This window comes from Microcebus murinus, chromosome 1 (assembly GCF_040939455.1).
Source record: "Microcebus murinus isolate Inina chromosome 1, M.murinus_Inina_mat1.0, whole genome shotgun sequence".
Lineage (NCBI taxonomy): Eukaryota > Metazoa > Chordata > Mammalia > Primates > Cheirogaleidae > Microcebus > Microcebus murinus.
The window spans coordinates 54488266-54509634 of record NC_134104.1 but is presented as its reverse complement, the minus strand read 5'-3'; the positions used below and the strand labels follow the sequence as shown (position 1 = coordinate 54509634).

General features: G+C 34.0%; 1 long non-coding RNA gene across 1 annotated transcript; it reads left to right on the top strand.

Annotated features, from left to right (window-relative positions):
* The first annotated feature begins 5145 nt into the window (after positions 1–5145).
* LOC105883891 (uncharacterized) lies at positions 5146–19449 on the top strand. Its single transcript, XR_012918846.1, has 4 exons — positions 5146–5321; positions 12748–12849; positions 12955–13244; positions 18221–19449. It is a non-coding gene; the product is annotated as an uncharacterized LOC105883891 (long non-coding RNA).
* The last annotated feature ends 1920 nt before the right edge of the window (positions 19450–21369 follow it).

Sequence of the window (21369 nt, the reverse complement as noted above, 5' to 3'; positions counted from 1 at the left end):
ATACTTACCAACAGGCTCCCAGGCCTCCCTATAAGGATAATTTATAATTAAATAAATAATTCAGGAACTAGTTTTCTCCGTGCATGTAAACAAACCTGCATGGCATAAGTGGTTTGTTAGTGCAGCATCTTTATGCCAGCAGCTAGTCTCGTTGTTTATATGGTTGCTTACACCCAGCATCACTTTCAACTTAACTTTTTATTCCATTTTGTGAGTCTGTGTTTACCTTTATGATTATGCCTCCAAAGCAAAACTCCACTGCAAGTCAAGGTGGGCCTGCTATGAAGACAAAGGTGATTACAATCTAAATGGAAGTAGAAATAATTAAGCATTTGGAGAGAGTCCAGACACCAACATTCATAGGAAAAGCATTAGGCTTCAGTCGTTATAAAGGATAAAGTGAGAATAATGGAACATGTGAAAGGTAGTGCTCTAATGAAAGCATGAATTGTTACTAAGCAATGTAGTGGATTATTGAAATAGAAAGGTTATTATTGATTTAGTTGGAAGATCAAAATAAGCATTGCATTGCTATTAGCCTAGGAATTAAAAGAAGGAGCATAGGAGTTTCTGTAACTTATTATTATGGTACAGGGGTATCATTATTATTATTACAGTATTACAGTGTATTATTATTACTACATATGAGCCATTATAGTACTGTTATTATTATTACTATTACTATGTATGTGCTGTTTATCAGGAATTCAAGTTACATACAAATCCAACCTAAAGACATTCTCAGAAAAGTGTCTCATCCATAACCAGGGGACTGTCTGTATACACATATATATTTACATATTATATATCTATATATATTTCTTAAATAATGTAGAGAACAAAAAGTGAATTTACAAATAGCTGTTACAATAAGACTAGCTTTTGTAATTGCACTAGCATTTGCCTTTATTGACATCTTTATTTCTTCATATGGCTTTGAGTTACTGTCCAATGTTCTTTCATTTCCACCTACAAAATTTCCTTGAGCATTTCTTGTGGTAAGGTCCATTGGTAGTGAATTCCCTTCAGTTTTTATCTGAGAATGTTAATTTCTCCCTAACTTTCAAAGGACAGTTTGCTGAAAATAGAATTCTTGGTTATCAGGTTGTTGTTGTATTTTTTTTTTCTTTTTTAGCACTTTGAATATTATCATCCCACTGCCTTCTGCTCACCAAAGTTTCTGATGAGCAATCCACTTATTAAGTTTATTGGGGATCTTTTCGTACTTTCAGAATTCTCTCTTTATCTTTGGGTTTCAAAAGTTTGATTATAATGTATTCCACTGAATCTCTTTGAGTTCATATTACTTGAAACATTTTGAGCTTTCTGAATGTTTATATTAATGTCTTTAATCAAATTTGGAAAGTTTTCGGCGAAATTTCTTCCAATATTCTTTTTTTCCCTTTTCTCTCTCTCTTGTCTTTCTGGGACTACAACAATGTGTATGTGGGTCCACTTGATGGTGTCCCACAGGTCCTTTAGTCTGTGTTTACTTTTCTTTAATATTTTATCTTTTGGTTCCTCAGACTGTATAATTTCCATTGTCTTATCTTTTAGTTTGTTGATTCTTTCTTCTGTTTGCACAAGTCTACTTTTGAATCCTTATGTATATTTTTCATTCTAGTTATTTTATATGTCAGCCCTAGAATTTATTTTTAGTTTCTTTTCAGGTATTGTATCTCTTTCTTAATATTTCCATTTTGTTCATATATCAATTTTTTAACTTTTCCACATCTTCCTTTAGTTCTTTAAGCACCTTTAAGACAATTGTTTTAAAATCTTTCCCTAATAGATCTGCTGCCATCAGGTCTTTTCAATGACAGTTTTTGTTGATTTGTGTTTTTTTTTTTCCTTTGAATAAGTCATGTTTTCCTATTTCTTTGTATGTCTTGTTATTTTTTGTTGTTGTTGAAAACTTGACATTTGAATCTAATAATATGGTAACTCTGGCAATTACATTATCCCCTTTTTGCAAAGTTTCTGTTTTTTGTTATTGTTTTTGTTTATTGTTTTTTATTTTTTTACTGTTGTAGGTTGTGTGCTAAGGATAAGACTGAGATGTATACATAAGGTCTTCTCAGGCCACTTCTGAGCCTGTACCCTTCTCTGGGCATGCATGGTCACCTTCTAATTTTCTCATACCAGCAATTGCTCTTTAATGACTTAGTCTTTAATGTCTTGTTACCAAATGGAGGGGAAAAAAAGAGGAAAAAGGCATCAGCCCTTTAAATTCTCTGGAAGTCACTTCAACCAGAGAGGGAGAAACTTGTAACAGTTGACAAAGGTGCAAAAACAATGCCCACATACTTCTTTGTCTGCATCTCTGTGATTGTAAGGAGCAATCAGTGATCAGAACACAGATATTCAATATTTAGAGGACAGAATCCTTTTTTCCCACCTTTAGTTACCACGAGTTGTATGTAAAATGCTCAAGGATTATATGCACAGCTGTTTGCCATGAGGTTGGGGATGGGGCATGGATAGTTGTTACCAGGCTAAGAACTAAAAGCAACTGAAATTAATCACAATTTATCATCCAGGACTTCCCCTGGAAGTGGCAATCCTTCATGAGACTCCAGAGTTTAAAAATGGTTACATAAGACAGACTCTGAAAGTCCAGTGAATGGCTAGGTGGGGAGAGAGATTCCTGGTGTTTCCTATTCTGCCATATTTTTAGAATTTTCTACTTGTCTGCTTTTAGGAAAATTCTATAGTTGCTTTTATTGCTGTAACTTGACAAGAGTCTTAAAGCAAGAAAGTATTAGTACTTTCAAAGTTGTTTTAACTATTTTCTGTCCTTTATATTTCTATAATCATTTTATAATTAGCTTGTCAATTTCTTTGAAAATGTTGCTGGGATTTTGTTTGGAGTGGTGGTAAATCTATAGATCAAATTATTGAGAATTAGTGGTATGTAAATAGTGAGTTTTTAAATACACAAAATGACATACATTTTCATTTTATAAAAGGCCTTTAGTTTCTCTCAGCAATGTATTATAGTTTTTAGTGTACAGGTTTTATGCCTATTTTGTTAGATTTATGTCAAGTATTCCATAGTTTTTTAATGCTATTGCAAATGGTGTTTTTAAAGTGGAAACTTCCATTTGCATTTTGCTAATGTATAGAAAACAATTGATTTTTGTATAATGGTCTTTTATTATGCAAACTTGATAAACTTATTAAATTTAGTGGTGTTTTGTACATTGCATATAATTTTCTATATAGACAATAATGTTGTCTGTGAATAAAGACAAAATTATTTTTTCTTTCTTACCTGGGTGCTATTTATTTATTTATTTGTCTTATTGCATTGGCTAAGAAATCCAGGACAGTATTAAATAGGACTATATTTTTCTTGATCCTAGCAGAAAAGTGCTCTGTATTTTAGGATTAAGTATGATATTAGGTGTATATTTTTTGTAGATACTTTATATCAAGTTGAGGATGGCTCTTCTACTCCTTTTGTGCTAAGAATTTTTATGAGAAATAGATGTTGGATTTTATCAAACGCTTTTGCTGCATTTTTTGAGATGATCATATGGTTTTTCTTTTCTTGGATTATAAACTTGATGAATTATATTGACTGGTTTTTAAGTGTTAAACCAAGGTTGCAGTCTCAGGATAAACTTCACTTGGACATGACACATTTTCTTTTAACACATTATTGGATTTGATTTACTAAACTAAATAAAATAATTTAAATTATCTATACTTATGAGGAATCTTAGTCTGTGGTTTTCTTTTCTTATAATCTCATTCTCTGGTTTGATATCAGAGTGATGCTGGTCCCATAGAATGAATTGGAAAGTAGTTCCTTCCCTTCAATCTTCCGGAACAGTTTTTGTAGAATTTCTATTATTTGTGGAAATCATTAAGGAGATCATTTGGGCTTAGAGATTCTTTTTTTTTTTTTTTTGGTGGGAAATTTTTTTTTTTTATTTCGGCATATTATGGGGGTATAGATTTTAAGGTTTCAATAAATAAATACCCATTTCCCTCTCTCCCCCCACAAATCTGAGTCTCCATCATGACCATCCCCCAGATGGTGCACATCTCACTCATTATGTATGTATATACCCCCCCCTCCCACCTGCCCAATACCCTATTACTGTAATACCTATGTGACCACTTAGGTGCTGTTCAGTTAATACCAATTTGCTGGTGAGTATATGTGGTGCTTGTTTTTCCATTCTTGGGATACTTCACTTAATAGTATGGGTTCAAGCTCTAACCAGGAAAATATAAGATGTGCTATGTCACCATTGTTTCTTAGAGCTGAATAGTACTCCATCGTATACATATACCACATTTTATTAATCCATTCTTGGATTGATGGACACTTGGGCTGTTTCCACAGCCTTGCAATTATGAATTGTGCTGCTATAAACATTCAAGTGCAGGTGTCTTTTTTGTAGAGTGTCATTGGATCTTTTGGGTAGATGCCCAGCAATGGGATTGCTGAATCAAATGGTAAAATCACTTGTATCGCTTTAAGATATCTCCATATTGCTTTCCACAGAGGTTGAACTAGTTTGCAGTCTGGTGGGAAATTTTTTGCTATGGAATACATTACTTAATACATATAAGGTTATTTGGTTTATTTGTGTATTTCAAAAAGTTTGGCCATTTCTTTTAAGTTACTGAATTTATTAGTGTAAAGTTGCTTTTAATATTTCTTGATTTTATATATGTAAATTCTGTAATGATATTGTCCATCTCATTCCTGACACCTACAATATGTATAGTTTTGGGTTTTTTTTTTCTTTTTGATTGGTTTAACTAGAGATTTATCAATTTTGTTAATCTCAAAAAGCCAGTTTTGAATTTTATTGATTTCTTTCTACCATTTTTTGATTATCACTTTCAGTGATTTCTCCTCTGATTTTTTCTGCTTTTTCTCTGTTTAAATTTTCTTTCCCAATTCCCTAAGGTAGAAGCAGAGAATTGATTTTTGGTACATTTCTTCTTTTCTAAGATAGGCATTTTGTGTTATAATTTTCCCCCTAAGCATATCTTTAACTACATTACACAAATTTTAATATGTTTTATTTTCATTTCATTCAAAATACTTCATAATTTTCCTTTTGATTTCTAGCTTGATTCTAAGGGTTACTTACAAGTGTAAGTTTTGTTTTCCAAGTTTTCATTTTTGCTGAGTCTCACCTTTAGTATTTTGCAGAACTACTTAATAGAAGACATCATGGACTTACATCTCTCCTGGTGTTCTGAAGCTTCTTCTACACATTTATGCCTAAATTTGGAACTAATCAATTAGCACTCATGTGCACAGATGGAAGTAAAACTCAATGGAAATCATGCAGGTGGGAGTGGGGAGAAAGGGATGGGTGAAATCATACCTAACAAGTACAATGTAGACCATCTGGGTGATGGGCACACTTACAACTTTGACTCAAGCAATACAAAAGCAATCCATGTAACCAAAACATTTGTACCCCTGTAATATTCTGAAAAAAAAAAGTGTGGGGGTATTAATTGACTTCTACTTCTGGCCATTTTGGCTCCAATTGTTTTTCTCTCACCAAGAACAGTTATTAAAATAGTTAAATAATTGACAGCTATTAATTATTAAATTAATTAAAGAATAATTATTGGCTGGGCGTGGTGGCTCACGCCTGTAATCCTAGCACTCTGGGAGGCTGAGGTGGGCAGATTGCTCGAGGTCAGGTGTTCGAAACCAGCCTGAGTGAGACCCCGTATCTACTAAAAATAGAAAGAAATTAATTGGCCAACTAAATATATATATACAAAAAATTAGCCAGGCATGGTGATGCATGCCTGTAGTTCCAGCTACTCAGGAGGCTGCAGCAGTAGGAACGCTTGAGCCCAGGAGATTGAGATTGCTGTGAGCTAGGCTGATACCACGGCACTCATTCTAGCCTGGGCAACAAAGTGAGACTCTGTCTCAATAAAACAAAAACAAAAACAAACAAAGAAACAAACAACAAAACAAAACAAACAAAGAATAATTATTAAATAATTGATAATATAATAATTATTATATAAAACATATTTAAAGTCAGAAGAAAACAATCAAAAACTTGAAGCTTCATAAAATAATTGTTTCCAAGGTAGAAAGGACTTGAGAGTCCAAGACCCTAGAGAGAAATCATATCAGATATTTTTGATGCTACTCTAATTTCCTCAGTGCACCCATCTCTAAGCTTTGAAAATATTTGTGACTTTTTACCTGAGAGATTTTGTCTTGTTGTGAAATACATTTGTCCCATAAGGAAGATCTGATATTCAATTCTTCCAAAGCAACTCTCATCTAGTGATGGTTTGGGAGTTGTATAATTTACCTAACATTTTTAAGTTTGGTTGGCATAAGTCTAAGACTTAATCTCTATTTTCTGTAATCTATATTTTCCATAATCTCTGGTCTGCCTTCCAGAAGAAAATTAAACTCTTCCTTCAGAAAGGTAAAAAATCCAAAAATCCTTACCATTATTCATTCCATTTTCTCTTTTCCTAACATTTATTAAAAATAGCGATGCATTCCAAGAAGGAAGACCAAGTAACTAAAAACCAAGGAAAAAAAAAAAGTAGACAACAGAAGCAGATCCTTAAATGATTGATTTACTAGTATGATTAGACACTGGTATAAAAGTGATTTAACTGCTTTCTTGACAAAAAAGAAGACAGTATTAGAGAAAAGGAACATAGGACCAAAGAAAAGTATCTAAGAAAAATAAAAAGATGAAAAATATAGAAGAAAATGTGAGAGATTATAGAGTATGTGAATGGTTCCAATATATCTCTAAGTAAAATCCTTGACAGACAAGAGAAAGAAAGAAAGTGGGAAGAAGCAATTTTTACAGAAATCAAGAATTTCCCAAAACTAATGAAAGCTATTAACCCACAGATTTAAGAAGTTTAGCAAATCTCAGAAAAGATTAACATAAAATAAAACACACCTGCATATATTGTAATAAAGTTACTAAAAACAACAGATCTTAAATGCATGCAGTTGTGGGGATAGTGAATACTCATTAACTTCCAAGAAGCAAAAATATACCACAACACACATCTGTAAGAAAAATAAAGAGAACTAGAAGACAAATAATCACATTTAGAAAACTAAAAAAAGAAAAAACTGCAACCTAAAAATTATACTCAATGATAATATTCTTAAAAACTGAAAGTGAATTAAAATGAGTTTGAGCAATAAAAAAATACCAAAATTACTATGAGACTCATATTGAAAGACATACTAAAGAGCATTCTTTACACAGAAGAAAAATTATCCCAGAGTGAAATATGATAATGAAAGACAGAATGAAGGGCATCAGAAAAGTATTTATGTGAGTAAATGTAGGTTAGTACTGACTGCTTAAAATGATATTGGTAATGGCATGTGATGTGTATGAGTGTGTGTGTGTGTGTGTGTGTGTGTGTGTCTATGGCTGTTCTAGTGCTAAAATGGCAGAGTTGAATATTTGTGACAGAGACCATATGGCTCTCAAAACTTAAAATATTTACTATATGGCCATTTATGCAAAATATTTGCTGACCTTTGTACATATTCTTACTATTAATATTTATAAGGCTGATTGATTGTGATGCTTTAAAGCAAATTTTGTCAGCAAATGGTATGAAAGCCATGCCATTTTGTCCATAGGTAGGAGAATCAGGTAAATTAACATATCTATGCTCTGAGCCTAGAATTAGTGAAATCTAACAGATGAGCCCTTGGTAGGAACTAGGAGCTTCTACTCAGTTGAGGGCTAACTGGCTTTGATATATCAATTTTCCTCTCTAGAGCGGCTTCATCTATAAAATGGAAATAAAATCATAATATATGCCTATTTCAAAGCTCACATATTATAGCAAAATATATAATGATGATAAATATAAAAATTTGTAATTATAATGAAAATGATTAGCATTAACATTGCATTCACACAGAAAAAGATACATGGCAAAGTGCAACTACAAACCACAAATCTCTACATGACTACGGAATTAGTTCTTTATGTTTGATTTATTTCATTCATCTTAGTTTATTTTTTCCACAAGTGATCAGAATAATCATATAATTAATTTGACCTTTATCAAAATCTCTTATATCCTTTTAATGCCTTCATCTAATTATTCTCCTTCTCCTCCTTTCATCTTCTTTCTTTAGCACTGTCATTTTTGCTGCCTTTTATTGAACACATACTGTGTACCATGTATGATATGAAGTACATATGATTATGATCATCATTTTATAAATCACTGTTATAAAAATAGTTTAAATACTCTCTAAGTGTACAAAATTCTTAAATAGCAAAGCTGAAGTTTAAAGTCAAATCTTCCTGAATTTACAGTTTGTGGTATTGTTATACCTCTTCTCTCTCTCTCTTCCAGAATTTATTGCACTTGTGTTTGAGACCTAGGCCTTATCTCTCTCCATATTTTCCATGCCTACCTAGATCAGTGCTCTGTGTGGAGAAAGCCCACGATAAAAGTTAGTGAAAATTAGCGATGATAATGATAGAGTTTTAAAAGTAAATAAATTAATACAATGGTTTTTTGTGTTAAAAATAGAGTCAAATAGGTATAGAAAATGCTAAATTGAACAGGATTTTGTACAGCAGGAGTTTTCAGAGATTTTAAAAAGAAATGTGTGGTGTTCATTAAAGATGTTTGAGTACAAAATTCTTGTTTTGGGTAAACATCATCTTGGATTTTGGTAAAGTTTAAAGTCATTTATAGCAGAAAGTGAAATTAAAATTGTTAAGTTATATTTGTAAGCAGAAAATTATTAAATTTTAAACAGCAAGTGAACATTTTCTTCAATTTAGGCATTTTTCAGAAGAGTAGAGCATAATTTTTCAGAAAGCAATGATGTATAAAATCAATATTTCTGCTAAATATGACCTTTAGTGTTTTTGAACAAATTCCTCACGAATGCCTATGGACTACATTTATGCTAATGTAAAAATAAATATATCATGAATGAGGTGCTTGCTGGAAGAGGGAAATGAAGACCTAAGCCAGCTTAATTTGTTAAGCAATGGTGAGGGAGGGGTGAAAACCAACAGTTACCACTGGTTTAGAAAAAATATCTTGAGAGAATGGTAGTTTCTCCTATTCCTAACCTCTGGTGTAATCAGATCTTGGATATAAATACTTCAGCAATATAAACTTATGACAATTACTTGCCCATTTAACTGGATTATATGTATTAGAGTGCAATTAGTTATTTCGAGTACACTAAACTGTTAGGTCAGTAATAATAATCAATATGACAGTTTTAAAGACAAATGATCAAAATATTTTTGTTTGATTTTACTTACAATTAAATCAGTGGTGGTTTTGGTATTTCATAGGGATAACCTCAGACATTCACTAGATTGTGAGTTAAAAATGGCAAGATGCAAGTAAGGAGTGGTGGCAGAGCCCAAAGTCTGAATAGCAATAATGGTGTTCAAAAAGTCTGCATTAGAAGGTATAAATTCCATTTATATATTCATTCACTCATTCCTTCATTTAACCAGATCTCCCTTGTTATCTTCAATGACTGCATAGAATGCCAGACCTCTAGGTACCACACCCTCCGGGTAGTCTGTGATTTAAAATAAAATATATGTGCTGTATTGGTCTCTAAGAAACTCAGTGATTTAAAGGGAGAGAGAGAGAGAGAGAGAGAACTAAACCATTCAATATAACACTGGTGCATTGTGGCAGAGGTGAGACTAAGCAAAAGGTGGAGGATCAGGAAGACTTTTCAGAGAAAGTAATGCCTGAGCTATGGCTAGCAGAATAAGTGAGAGTAAATGAAGCAGAAAAAGATAGTAAGAAAAAGGTCAAAATCTGAGGAGAAATTTCTAGAGGGAAAAGTTGTGCAAAGGAAAAGAGATTATAGAGATGAGTACTAAAGAATTCCAAGTAATTCAATATGGGATGGAAGTGGCTACATTTAGGGAAAAAGCAAGAGATGAAAGGCAATGAAGAATGATTGAAGAATTTATTTTTATTCTTTTACCTTTTATTGACATATAACACACATAAGAAAAGTGAGGAACAGTGTGAATATTCTTTGTAAAAAATCATATGAGCCCTCACATGTGACCTAACCAGGAACCACATAGAAAAATGGAACATTGCTAGCACCCTTTTCCAGATCCCCAACTCCCATGTGTAGCCACAGTTTTGATTTCTAACATAACTTAGTTGTGCATGTTTTTGAACTTTATTTAAATGTTTGTACATACATCATTTTGCTTGTATGTAGTTCACTTTGTTTATTCTCTCATTGCTATATAGCATTCCATCATGTGAATATGCCACAATGTTTTTATGCATTCTACAGTTGGGCATTTAGATAGTCTCTGATCTTTAGCTATCACAAATAGGGCTGTCATGCTCATCTAGTATATGCCCTTTGATATATGCATGTGTGCATTTCTGCTGAAGTGAAATTCACCTTTAGAAGTGAAGTTACTGGATTATAGTCTATACTTGATTGTAGAATTGTGCAAGAAAGTAACTGATTCTATTAGTCCTTTTAAATTATATTTTTCATAGCAATGAAGAGAATGAATTAAAGAATGGTGAGAATAATCTAGGTGAGAATTGATAAGGGTTTGAATTAATGTATGTCAGTGAAATAGAAATTAAGAGATGGGTATGAGAGCTATTTAGGAAGGAAAATAATTGGCCTTGATAGCTTCATTGGACATCAGGTAGGATCAACATGACTTCCAGGTATCTAGCTGGGTGCATATTGGTGCCATATAAGGAGAAAGGGGATATAGGAATGAAATGAATATGCTTCCAGGAAGATGTTAGTATTTATTTTGTACGTGAGTAAATAGAAACTGACATAGATGATAGGTAATAAGTGGCTTATTTCCTCCAAGATGATTTTTACCAATTCTTTAAATAGCTAGAATTGTCTCCAGGTTCATTTATCAATTGCCATGAATTCTAATAATTATATATTATAAAAATTATATTCATTGACACCCACAGAGAGCTAAAAAAGACCTGGTTTTCAATCTACCTCTGTCATTTATAAATTATATAGACTTAGGACAGTTTTTTAAGGTCTAAGAGGCATTTTTTTCTTTTTACCTGTAACACAAGAATATACATGTTCATCTTACATAATTCAACAAGATGAAATATATAAAGCATTTATTAGTTTCTGACATAATAATTTTAAATGATAGACATTATTATTGTTACAGTTATATCTGAATGCTTTTTTCATTTAACGTTTTTCTTGCTTTGTTTAAAATGAATTAATTTTTGCATTTTTTGGCAGCACAAATGGGATTAACACAGTTCTGTGATGCAAATTTTGTAAAGAATACTGCTGTAAAATGAAATGTAGATTGATCCCATGTCTTGGGAAGAATGTTAACAGAACTAATGAACAGGCTACCGAATTGCTCTATATCTAGAGAAAACAGATTGTCTAGGTCACAAAGTTCAGAATCAAAAGAGCTAACCAAGTGCCCACAGCTGTTGAACCAGGGGCAGACCAGGCATGCTGAATGAGAATGGAACTACCACTAATTCATGGAATCTGCCTCTTCACCCACACACAGTAGCAAAGATTGGCATGGTTATTGTTGAAATCCAGCCCTGGGGCATTGATTTAGGAAGTCTGCGGGTTTTCTGAAAGGTGTATAAGTTTCCACCATGACCATGTGTACTGAACTTCACTGAATCTATGCATACTAGTCTAGATTTTCCCAGACAGTCCTGTGCTCCTCATCTCAGTGGCCTAAGGATATACCAGCTTCTGCTGCCCAGATTCACTTTATAGCAATCTATTTCCACAAAAAGTCTAGCCAGAGGGATTAACAGGGAGAGACAATATTTGTTCAATTTCTTTCAAGTCTGCTGCTTAATTTCTTGCCAAGCGAATGATTTTAGATGTTTGGCATGTAGGCTAATATGAAGGGACAAAGCAGGAATCCCAATCCAGCCATGTATTCATAAACCCGGAGAAAAGGGTTTTCTGACCCTAGTTGCAGAGAACCCCCTAAAGAGCTTTTAAATATTATCACTGGCATGACCCCACCAGCCAATTAAGTCAGAATCTCTGGGGGTGTGTTCTGGAGACTGCGTTTTCTTCTTAGTTCTCAAGATGATTCTAATTTGCATTCAAGGTTGACAATAATGGCTTTATCTTTTTAAGGTTACTTAGAGACTATGCAAGGCCTCTTGGAGATCAGCTAATCCAATATGCAAAACAGATCAAAATAGCTTTGGTTAACATGGGGAAGGGGTTTCCAGATTCTTGTCCTCATACATGAACCAAGGAGAGAACTATTCAGATTATTGAATTGAAATGATTTCATTCCATGTTTATTATTACTAAAGTGAGACTGTAAATCAGAACATTTAGGATCTGTCCAAGCTATGCAGTCATGCCTCCTGTGTTTTATTTTTACATATTGCTTTGGTCACGTTAAAATTAATCAAGGGCTATTCATCTCTTAAAACGGCATCTAACATTATAACTATAAGGGATTTGAAAACATCAAGCTCAAGCAGTTTTTAAACTAGCACTAATTTCATATGCCATTTTCATCATACGCATTTTACACATAATGTTTGATATTTCCGTCCTGCTTTTGTTTCAAGATCTATACCTGGGCTAATTTGAATGGCATGTTGTAGTATCTCATCCAGGGGAGACTTCTACCATCCTGTGTTTATGGGATTTATGCAGAAATTACTTAAAAGGTCATTGTACCTATGAATGTTCTTTTCTAATCTTGCAAGTGATGAGGTGGAAGAAGGCAAAGACTCTCTGGTCATTGCAGAAGGAAGGATGAGAGCACAAGCCTGAGGAACAGCAAAGGAGATACTGGAGCTGAATATGAAGTAAGGCAGCTGCTAGTTGTTCTGTAATGAGCAAACTGATTATTTTTTTATGTAGCCTCTACTCACATTTTTATGTTTGATTTTGTCCTTTGATTGTAATGACAGGTTATGGTTACACATTATTAAAGATGAATACTAAAGAAGTGACTGAATAAAAAGGCAAGAAATTGAAGATGATTGGTATCATCCCAGCAGAGAGGGAAGGCAGAAGACAAGGTCTTTTTTCTCAGTCTCAGATTCTGTATACAACTCACCCAGATATTTTGGAATAACCTTAGGATATTTTCTTTCTTCAATGGTGCATTTGTGTTACCTTCCAATGATCAAAAACTATGGATGGTGGAGGGAAGATGAACCTCTGCAATCCAGGAGCTACTGAACATATTCATTTATAGGTAATATGCATTATCTGGGCATGCAGTAGCACTTATTAGACAATTAAGTTCTTCTCTCAAACCATTTATGCATTTCCAGAAAGATAGCCACTACTGAATCTCTTTTGAGCACAAAAGGCTAATCAGTTTTTATGTCATGGAAATGCTGTACATATCAGGACTGATTTATCTAGAAAAATCTCTAGAAGTATTCAGGAATGAGAGAATTCAAGTCTAGACATTCGGCCTGATATATGATCTAAGGCTCCAATTGGTTTGTTCTCAAAATTGGGGCATGTTTTTGTCTTTGAGATACCTATATTTTTCATATACTAGGGAGAAACTTTTATAAATGTACACCAAAAGTCATGTTCAAGAATTTTCATAGCAGTGACATTTATAATACCAAGAACAGGAAACAATTTAAAGGTCCTTTGAAAGAAGAATGAGTAAACTGGGATAAATGTAAACATTGAAATACTATACACTAGTGACAGTGAATAAGCTGTTTGTACATATCTTAGAAAAGAATCTTGTAATATCAAGTGCTGATGAATTAGTATGACCCATAAGTACCACTAGTAGAAATGTAAATTAATATGACCACTTGGAAAATAATTTATGATTATCTTATGCTGTTGAAATGTAATAAACATTTGTGGAGTGTTTACTACATGCCAGTTATTTTCCTAAATGGACAAATGCTAAGTCATTTTACCCTTATAACTGTGTGGTAAGTACTGTACTTATTTTTCATCGTTTTATACATGAGGGAACTGACAGAGGTTGGGTAACTTAGCCAACTTCATAAAAGATAGGAAACTATGCACATTATATAAAATAGGTGAAAAAATAAGCTTATGAAATACATTCTAACTTTGTTAAACAAAACTTAGGCAAGACAAAAAAAAAAACTAGTAGTTATCTTTAAGCAGTAGCATCTTGATCTTTTTTTCCCTGTGTATGTTCAAGGTTATCTATGATGATTGTTATTTTTATAATCAGAAGAGTTTTTAATTTACTTCATGGAGAAGATAATACAACAAGAGCAAGTATTAATATATTAAGAGCCATATGTCCTGGTTAAATCTGTTCATTCATTAATTCAACCAGGATTTACTGATTGCCTACTTTATGCCTGGCACTGGGGATGGGTGAGAGGGTTAAGAAGAAAAAGTCTTATTCCTTTTTATATAAAATGTTTGTGCATTTTATCATGACATAAGTTTGCCAACTTGTGACTCAGAATATAACAAATTTAAACATTTAAAATAGTATTTCCAGGGCAAACTCAGCAAATTCTATCATGTACACAAAATACATGGGATATCCATATAGGAGGGGACACAAAAAAGAGTAGAGGAGGCATGTGATAGCTTTTTTGAAATATTTGAAAAGTTACAATGTTGAAGAACATGTGACATTTAGGCTCATTTGGGGGAATGAATTAAAAGGAAAAATGAATAGAAGTTTCAGGGAGTCTGATTATATATATGGAAAAAATCAAACAAAATAATATAAAAGTATTATAGATACTCCTGGTAGGTAGTGAGTTTATTGTAATGAAAGCACAAGCTTAGTCTAATCATCACTGACTAACAGACATATCTGTGATGAGGTGGGAGTGCTGTGTATCTGTGCTGCTCAATATCAAGCTGCTAGCCACGTGTAACTTATGAGCATTTGAAATGTGACTGGTATAACTGAGGAACTAAATTTTTATTTTATTTAATTTTCATTACTTTAAATTTAAATTGTGGCATCTGTATTGGACAACACGGGTATAGCAGACCTCTTGCAACAGATTTGAATGGACAACTTGAGTATAGCAGACCTCTTGCAACAGATTTGATATCCTAGGAAGAAAATGCTGATGAACACATATCATTCAAAGTACTTTAAGAAAAACATGTTTGCCAAGTTCAAAACAATAGTAAAAAGCAGATTGTTAAACATAATATGCATATGCAGGGGCTATAGAATATTTTAGTTTCTCCATTTTAGCTAAAGGTGACAAGAGGACAAATATGTTTGAAATACTGTATCAGTGTAGCTACAATACAAATCACTTACACAAATCACAAATTTACAAATTAGAATACTGTGACCCTGAAAGTTTGAGTGACAGGATTCTTGTCTTTCAGAATCTCATATAAACTTTTAGGCAGCGCCTGAATATCAGAGTATCATCTAAACAATGCCAGTTTTAAAAATAGCATATGTTAGTGTGAACACTGTAACTCTGGTATGCTGAGAGTCCAGTCTGCATTCCACCTTGCTACAGTGACTTCTGAAAATGTGTATAATCCAAGAGGACCCTTTGAACACACCCAGGGTATTAATGCAATTGACATGTCCAGGAATGTCGAAGGCCTAATGTGCATTAGATGTATGCACCAGAGATAAAGCTTGAAACCCCAATTGAGTTTAAATAAATTTTATTATACTATGGTTACTGTGAAAGAATGAGCAACATTAGAAGGTTTGTTTCTATAAAACATTCACACAATGAGTAAACAGTGAACTATGTCTTTTGGCAAGTATGTTACTATAATAAGCAAGACTTTGAAGAGAGAACTGCAACTTCAAAACTAGTTGCCTGGGTTATAACAAGCATTAATGTCAGGAAAGTAAATTAAGAAGTGACCTCCAACAGCGGAGTCTTTGTCATTTAGGTTTAGGCAACATTCTTTGTCGGCCTCAATGTGAGTAACACTAACTGTTGACCTTTTGCTTTGCCTTGAAAGGTCATTAGGAAAAGTTAAGCCTCCTATGTGTTCACCTCTTTTGAAGGCTGGAGCTCTCAACATTCCATTTAAGAGGTTATCAAAGGGTAAAGTCGGGGGAAAAAACGTAAAGGTCACTATGAACTTTCGATCTGTAAACTACATCAAGGAATTCAAATTGTCATCTGTCATTTAGCTGTATAATTAGAAATACCTTTCTTTCAACTTAATCCAAATACTGTACCTCATTGTGATAGCAACAGTATGTTGCCTTGACCAATGCATGGCTGTGTTTATTTCTATACTTCAGTGTTTATAAATAGAATTTCCTGTTTCTCTAAGCTCTAGGCTTCCGTTTTCAGTGGCTCTTCCATGTTAAAGACATTTCAGAAAGCCTCTCAAACTGAACTGCTATGGCTGTGAAAAAACATGATAAATAAAAGTAATGGAGTGTTATAAAGCAGTTAGGAAAAACACTGGCAAATATAAGTGAGAATAATTCATTTTGATTTGGAGGTATGTTTTGGAACCATGTGTAGGAACCACAGAAGAATAGATATTTCACGTATGAAAAGTTAATTCTAATTGGATGCTTGACATTACAGAGAGAGTGTCATAGTCTGCTTGGGCTTCCATAACACCTTAGAGTGGGTAATTTATAAACAACAACATTTTATTGCTCACAATCCTGGAAGGTGAGAAGTCCAATATCAAGTAACCATTCCTCTAGATAAAAGAGTGTAGAATCTGCTTCAACCTATTTTATCAAATACAAGGGGCCAATACATGCATTTATCAGTGTCTTGATGCCCTTATGAGAAAAATGTATATATGTTTTGCCAGCATTACTATAATCATGATTATACTTAGTGAAAGAAAAAAAATTTGTTGCTACCTACATGTATTGCTATAAATGGAATTTTGGACAAGATCATTTAAAATTCTGGATGGGCAATGGCAAGAAGAACAGTATTTGATTTTACAGGTATGACATTCTAAAACTCCAAATTCCTAGGTTTAGGAACATGTAACTTCAAAAGAATAATCTCAACCAAAGACTGTGGGTTGGCTTTTTATAGAAACATATAATTTCCCTGAAAGCTGCTATGTTACGAATTATATAGAGTAATAAGTATAGGCCTGTGATAATATGCTGTCTTATTTTGGACTTTAATTTGTATAGCAGTGAGTATAATTCTATAAAGTGCCCTGTCTGTGTGAACATGCACGCTATATTCAAATGCATCATTGAGAAGGTATTCTTTTTATATTTATTTAAAAATATTTCTGCTATTTACTAAAATAATATAGTGAAATGAAGGAAATATCCTATGTAAGTTTGAAGATAAAATTTACTCCTTCTATATTTCTGGAATTTGCTATTTGTTAGGATTAGGGATCTGTAAAAGCTGCAAACGTAGATAACCACAGAAATCCAGGGTTTCTTTTTAATCACTAAATGGATGCTACTGCAGACAGTTGGTTTGCTGTTTCTTAGCTCTCCCAATTGACAGTGATTTTTGTACATAATTCTATGGGCTGCTTCACAATTTTAACTCTGCTTTTTGATAAAGTATGTAATTTCCAGCTGGTTCATTGAGAAGGTCATACACATATTGTCTTGGTGTCATGTGGAAAACACTGGCTCATCACAAGAGCCCTGTGGCTTTTAATGAGTTTTATCATCAGACAGGTATTTGAATATTGTTCAGTAGCCTGTGTCTCATTATTATATTTTGTTTCAAACTTGGATTAAAGAGATATGCAAGCAAGATCCTGGCAAAGCAATGATATAATATTTGCTTTATGTATCAACCCTTGAAGCAGATCAAACTAAAAAAAAAACAAAAAACAAAAACATACAAAAAAACTCATGTTTACTAGTAGTATCTAATTGAATCCCCAACAAATACCAAGTATAGATCCTTTTAACATGGCAATCCCAGCATAAATAAGTGGTTATCACCACTAAAGTGGTCTATTTATCCTGGAATGAGAGAGGGATCACAGTCAGCAGGAGGGAGGGTAGTTTCTGAGTCATACACTCTGCTTGGAAGGAGAGATGGGAGGTGTTGTTAAAAATAATTTGCTATGCAGGCACTTTGGAAAATATACTTGCCTAGCCTCAGGGATTTAGAGATGTCTGGAGCTGCTGGCAGGGAGGCTGTCTGAGAGAGCATGTAAAACATGGTAGAATAAGAATGAACAATAGTCCTGTATTCAACCTATTGTGACTTCTCTCTGTTTTCATTTGTTTTCCTTGTTCCCCAGAAATAGTCATGAAATGAAGGGGTGAGAAGATGCCTACTTATTGGAATGCTCATAGTGAAGAGGAGAATTGCTCAAGCATCTCCTTAGTCACACGGCAACAAAGAACTCTGAGTAGCCATGATCCTCTTTCTTAATCTGTAATGCAACAATTTGGCGTGCTTGAAGCAGTGTGGAAGACTTTTGGAAGTAGCATATTTGGCAAAGGAGAAAATGACACAGATCCCCTGATAAAAATGTGCAACTCAGTAGAAGGGTTCTCCTCTTAACCTCCAGCTAGTTTTGTTTCTGCCACCCAAGCAAATCAAGGGTTTTCTCTTTTTTAGATAAGGTTATTATTATTACTACTAAAATGAAAACAATTACTACTGCTACTAGTAACGGTAGCTGGAATTCATTAAATAAAGACTCTGTTACGATCTGTTTTAAATTTCTTGTATATACTATTATTAATCCTCACTATAACTCAGGTATCCCAGTCATCGCACATTGCAGGTGAGGAAACTGATTCATAGAGTTTAAGCTCATACAGCAAGTTAACAGTGGACCCAGGATCTGTACCTATTGGTACAACCCCAAAACTCAAATTTAGGCATCATTTAGTTAACTCGTAGGTAAGAGGTACTTAGCAGTGTGAAGAGTTTCAGTCTGCCAATCATGTACAAAAATCCACATGTACAGAGCTCTTCCTCCGAATCTCCCTGGTCTTAGCTCTTTTGTCCCTCAGGAGGCCATACTAGTCAGCTCAGCTTGGGAATCACCAGCCATGGACTTATGTGACCACCACAGTCCCACATTCTTGCTCTTTATAACAGGAATCACATACTCCCTCTTACTTCAATCCCCCTTTAGTGTCAATTTATTCTCTACCATTTGATCCAACAATTCCACTACTGGGCATCTACCCAAAAGATTGACAGTCACTTTATGAAGAAAACACCTGCACTCGAATGTTTATAGCAGCACAATTCACAATTGCAAAGCTGTGGAAGCAACCCATGTGCCCATCAATTCATGAGTGGATTAATAAAATGTGGTATATGTATACCATGGAGTACTATTCAGCTTTAAGAAACAATGGTGATATAGCACCTCTTGTATTTTCCTGGATAGAGCTGGAACCCATTCTACTAAGTGAAGCATCTCAAGAATAGAAAAACAAGCACCACATGTACTCACCAGCAAATTGGTATTAACTGATCAACACCTCAGTGGACATATAGGAATAACATTTATCGGGTGTCAGCAGATGGGGGGGGAGGAGGGGATGGGGATATACAAACACAATGAGTGAGGTGTGCAATGTTTGGGGGATGGTCACGTTTGAGGTTCTGACTCAAGGGGGGAGGGGAGACATGGGCAATATATGTAACCTTGACACTTGTACCCCTATAATACACTAAAAAATAAAAATAAAAATAAATTTTATTTTGTGCTGATTATATAATAAGGAAACCAATACTCACATGAATTGGTCCATGCCATTAGGAAATTTATAGGTTAGTGTAACTTGGATACAGATAAACAACTAGATACAATTCAATGTGATGCATAAACTATAGAGATAGGCACACATTTTTAAGCTAGATTTTTAAACTAGTGTGGAAACATCTGGGATCTCTCACTAGAGGAAATAGTGACTAAGTTCAGTATTAAACAGCAAAAATGAGTTAGTCAAGTGAAGAAAGATGGTGTGCTTCAAAAAGAAGAAATAGAATGTGTAAAGGAGAGTTAAAATAAAATTTCAATTAATTCTAAATGACTGAAATTTAGAATTGGGAGGAGTGGAGGCCTTTAAGAGGTCAGATTGAGGAAATATTTAGAGAAAACATCCAGAAGGACCTTAAAGGTCATCCTAAAGAGATTGAATTTTATTCAGTGGATAGTCTCTGGGTGATTTTATATACTAATTCAGAAAAGGAGTAATAAGGGCTTGAACTAAGGCATACTGTAGTTCTTTTGACTGCATAAAGGAGGTTCAAGAACAGCACTACAACTGTAGTCTCTGCAGTGATTCCTCACAGGTATTCCACTTTATCTGTACTTCAAACTCCCCAAGAAAGTTCCAAAGTTATATTTCCTTAACAGTTTGAGATATTCATGCTGATTAAAAGCTTCTTTCCAAAAATATAAGGACATTTTAACATGAAGCAGAAATTTAATAGTTATTTGTGTGTGTGCGTGTGTGTGTGTGTGTGTGTGTGTGTATGTGTGCATGCTAATTTCTATCAGACTTATTCATGTCCTTAATTATTCTTGAAAGCAGAGAGTGATGAGCCTGACCTTGGGGAAAAGGTAGGCTGCCTTTCTTGGCCACTTGATATTTGAACAGCTTTTAACATGCTGTCAAATAAGGAAAGAGAACGATTGACATTGTACATATATTAAGGACCTACTATATACCCACAATTTTTCTCTGTGCTATGAAACATTAAAACAGGATATAAATAATGTCTCTGTCCCCAGATAGTAAAACATAATTGATAAGAATTTTTAAAATGTGTCCCCAAATTATTACAAAATATTTTGAGACAATACAGTTTTAAAAAACAAACAAACTTGGTAATATAGGCTGTATAAGCTATGGGAGTTAAGAGAAGAAAGAAGTCAAGGCAGGATACACCTGACTTATGAGTGGGAATAGAAGAGACTTTCCTTTACAAGGAAGTCCTGGCTGAGTAGCAAGTATGGTTTGTTTACAAAAGAGAAGTACCTTAAGTTTGGTATTGAGAGTGAAAGGGGCTGGGGTTAAGGGGTAGAGTATTAAGACCCTTTAACATTAGGCAAGAAATTTATGTCTTATTGGGTAAGTTGTGAACAGAAACTTATAATAATGAAGGCTTTTTTTGGAAGACTACTTTAGCAATTCTGTGTAGATTTGCAGCTATGTGCCTTACTGGATTTAGCGACTTTTCACAGTGAATGTCTTCACTCACTGTCCTTGCCTGGCTTCCCCTAGGAAAGAAGAGCCTGAGTCAAGGGCTGGCATGGAGGTAATTTAATTTGAGACTTTTACTCCAGTGATCGGGAGAATGGGGGCTGAGTAGAGGGAAATAGGGATAGAGGACAAGACAATTCAATAAATACTAAGCTGTCTCTGAAAGGGCTTCTGGGACTGATTAGGCTGGGACTTTCTGAGGACTTATCTGTCC